The following is a 4348-nucleotide window of genomic DNA, read 5'->3' as shown; positions in this document are numbered from 1 at the left end:
ACGGCATCTTGATCGACCGTGTCAGCAATGCCGGAATTCAGGGTCTGGCATTAAAGTGGCTCTCCTCCTTTCTTAGTAATCGGTCCCAAGCGGTGCACCTCGCCAATTTTTCATTCAACAAAAGGGAAATTACCTGTGGGGTCCCTCAGGGCTCCTCGCTCCTTTTTAACCTCTACCTTCTTCCTCTAATTCGCTCTCTGAGAGAAAGAAATGTTGGAATTTTTAACTATGCAGACGATCTTCAATTGGTGTTTGATATTAATTCATCCGCATCATCAGCGTCTAATGTTCAAGCCATTATGGTTTTTATAAGTGACTGGATGAACAACAACCAATTGAAGTTGAACCCAGAGAAAACTGAGCTGATTCTTACGGGTGGGTCAGCAAATCCATGGCACTCCAACTTCTGGCCCCCCAAATTGGGCAATCTCCCTGCACCAGCTGCCTCCTCCAAAAGCTTGGGGATTATCATTAGTAATGATTTGTCCATGAAGGCCCAGATCTGCTCAGTCGTCTCTGCCGGTTTCTTTCAGTTGCGGAGAATAAAGAAGATCCGTAGATTTCTGAGTAGGGAAGCTATGATTCTGGTCACTCTTGCCTTGGTAATCTCCCGCCTGGACTATGCCAACTCATTGTATGTTGGCATCCCTGCATACCAACTGAGGCGCCTCCAATTGGTTCAGAACCAGGCGGCCAGGCTGATCTTTCACCAGCCTAAGTGGCACCATGTTAGTCCACTTATGAAAAGCCTTCACTGGCTTCCAGTGATCAAGTGCTGTTTGTTTCAGATGGGCTGCACTATTTTTAAAGCACTACATGGCAACAGTCCGGCTTTCATTTCAGCTAGACTTCATCGTTACACTCCTTCTCGAGACCTTAGATCCTCCCATCGGAACTTGCTGGAAATTCCATCGTCCAAAGGGAAGAAGTACGGCGGACTAAGGTTCTCAGTTTTGGCCCCACAATTTTGGAATTCCCTCCTGGTCGAGATAAGGTCTCTGACCTCTTTAGCCCAGTTTAGGAAACAGCTGAAGACCTGGTTGTTCATCCAAGCATACAATGACTAAGCGATCTCCCTGCCACTGCCTTGACCTTCACCTGAGCGCCATGAAACCGTTGGTGTACGTGCGCTTAATAAATGCTTTTAACATAACATAGCATAACATGGAGGTCCGCGCAGGATGGTTAACCGCGTCATGAGGAAATTCACTGAGCAAAGGGGTTTGGCTTCATCCGTCTTGGGTAACTGCACATTAAGGCCACAGGGTGTTTTGATGAAGATGGGGTACAACTGTCCAGAGTGGGTATGGACCTGTTCTTACTTGATCTGGGGGAGGCCTTGGAGACAGCAGGGTGTAAGTAATGAAGGCTATCTTGGTGGGGGGCTCTGGGGTGACGGTGGCCACACCCAGAGCTGTGGCGGAGTTACAGGGCGATCCAGAGGCTGCAAGGTACATACAGGTACCCTTTGCAGGAGCACAACAAGGGTGCAAAGGCCAAATATCCACAGGGAGGTTCTCGCATTGGACCCTGGAGGAGCGACGGAGCCCCGTTAGTCCTACGGGCGGTTGTGGACCTGAGCAACCAGGGGTTGCCTGGCAGGCTCCGCCCCTTTATGAGGTGTGAGCAAGGGGGTGGGCTGTTGGTCCACCGGTGGGAGGGGTCTTCCCTCCCCCAAAATATGGCAAACACCGTTGGGCAGGTCCACGGTGTAATTTGGCTCATCAGGTGGCAGGCGGCGAGGGGCTGCCTGCCTTGGGATCACCCGTAAGATAACCCACCATGTTGGCATATTTGTAATGCTAATAAACCTGCAGCAGTTTTCTCCACAAAGAATGTGTCTTGTCTGGTTATTTCTCTAGGAGATTGCTGTATGGGGGGTTAGTGAGTATTGCTGATATTGGCACTATGCAGGCAGCCCGGGGTCCACAAAGGAGATCCACTAAGAGGGTGGCCGCCTTAGTGCCACAAGATGGCACAGGAGGCAGCCTCCCAGTGTTTGTTTGGGACCCTCAGGGGTCCAGTGTGCCGCGTCACTTCTGGGTAGAGGGGGTGGGGGGTGAGGTACATATACCTCTCCCTGCCCACTGGGCACCCTCTTTGCCTACTACCCTGATGCCGTTTCCCTCCCTACCACATACCCGGCGTTCAGGCAGGGTGTGGTTTTTTTTTGTGTCTAATGTATTCTTTTGTGTTGCAGGTGGAGTTACAGGGTGATCCAGAGGCTGTAAGTTACATACGGGTAACCTCTGCAGGAGCACAACAAGGGTGCAAAGGCCAAATATCCACAGGGAGGTCCTCGCGTTGGACCCTGGAGGAGCGACGGCGCCCCGTTAGTCCTACGGGCGGTTGTGGACCTGAGCAACCGGGGGTTGCCTGGCAGGCTCCTCCCTCTTTAGGGGGCGTGAGCAAGGGGGTGGGCTGTTGGTCCACCGGTGGGAGGGGTCTTCCCCCTAAAATATGGCAAACACCATTGGGCAGGGCCACGGTGTAATTTGGCTCATCAGGTGGCAGGCGGCGAGGGGCTGCCTGCCTTGGGATCGCCCGTAAGATAACCCACCATGTTGGCATATTTGTAATGCTAATAAACCTGCAGCAGTTTTCTCCACAAAGAATGTGTCTTGCCTGGTTATTTCTCCAGGAGATTACTGTATGGTGGGCTGGTGAGTCTTGCCGATATTGGCACTATGAAACATGCATGTAAAAAATAGAGTCACCCACACCAAATACAACCAGTTTGCTCTACCTTGCTGATTGCCTCTCCTTCTGCCTAGATTTCTTTCTATGTGTGTGTGTGTGTCCATCTCTGCAACAGCGTTTGTTCTCGATGATGGACATGAAAGAAGGACAAGGGGTTCATCCTTGAACTCTAGACTGTGAACCTACACAGTTCAACAACACAGGGAAAAAAAGAAGATGTATACGATTGTTGTGTTAGCTTGTTATTTTAAATTATTATTTTATCTTCTTATTTCAATTATTATTTTAGTTATTTGTTTTATATTCTTCTTACAGGTACACAAATGGGTGGTCAAGCTAAGGCATCACCTCCAACTTTTCTTGCTACCCCCGATAATCCACCGATTCTGTGACAACAATGAAAACATAGTTTTTACATATATGTTGGCCATAGGTGGTGACAGATATGGTCTTGTCAGGTGTCAAGCTATATTACTACATCTTTTAGGAGTAGAAGGGTATAAGACTGTATGAGAATCTTCCTTAAATTTCTCTGGGAAGGAGGGATGGTCATCCAACTAATGTTTATGAGATGGCAATACAAATGTTGGCTGCACGTTTTGTTACAAAGATTAATGTAGTGATAGAACGTCACAAATTGTTTTCAAGGGTACAATTGGTAGAAAAAAAGAAGTTAGCAATTGACTTGCAAGTTTAAAAAATGTATGTGACTCACTCTCCAGGGACCAGATTGTGACATGTGCCAACGACAAGAGGGTATGAGAAAAATTGTTGACAAAAGATCTTTAATTTGATGGAAGCTATCCGGGTGGCAAAAGGGATGGAACAAGCTGCAAAATGGTTGTAAGAGATGGATACTTCACCAAAAGTAATTCATGATGTCAACAATGAGCGTGCTCCAGTTCTGAAGGAAAGAACTTCTGATGGAAACAGGGAAAAAAATACAACAGGTGGCTGATAAAGGACATATCCAGCTCTAGTGTGAAAAAATAAACTGGAGCGAGGGAAATAAAGTGTTTTCGATGTGGAGCTCCAGGCCACATTGGCACTAGTTTTATTTTTCTTTGATAACCAATTTTATTGATTTTTAAAAAGAGAAAAGGAAATAAAAAACAAACAATACAGCATGTCAGGCAGTGGTGTAACATGCGAATTCCAGCATATAGTACAGGTATAAGACTTACAGTATAAGTGCTCTCCCCCCCTACGGCATAGCAGTGGATCCCCACAGATGTGAAGATGACCTTCAGTCCAGCACACCTAGACATTTGCCCCAGACTTTCCAAGTTTTGGCGGGGCAGCTCCTAGTCTCAAACAACGGGAGCTCCTGTGCGGCACACCAGTCCACCCCCCGGCGCCATTTAGCCAAAGAGGGCAGTGTAGAGCTCTTCCATGCAGCTGCTAAGTTGCGCTTGGCCATCACTAGCGCCGTACCCAGGAATGCCTTGTCTGCCCTTGACCCGTCCAACCCGTCAGTGATGCCCAGTAGAATGTTTAGAGGGTTGTGTGGCACTTCACATCCCAATATCTCTGTAAGTTCCGCTTCCAAGGCGTTCCAGTACGGTGCAATGTGTGGGCACGTCCACACTATGTGAAACAAATCTACAGGATCCGAGCCACACCTCGGACAAACCGGGGTGGGGATCAG

The sequence above is a fragment of the Triturus cristatus genome, chromosome 3_1, assembly GCF_964204655.1.
Source record: "Triturus cristatus chromosome 3_1, aTriCri1.1, whole genome shotgun sequence".
NCBI classification, from domain to species: domain Eukaryota; kingdom Metazoa; phylum Chordata; class Amphibia; order Caudata; family Salamandridae; genus Triturus; species Triturus cristatus.
The sequence above is the reverse complement of the archived record's forward strand: the minus strand, read 5'-3'. Positions refer to the sequence as shown.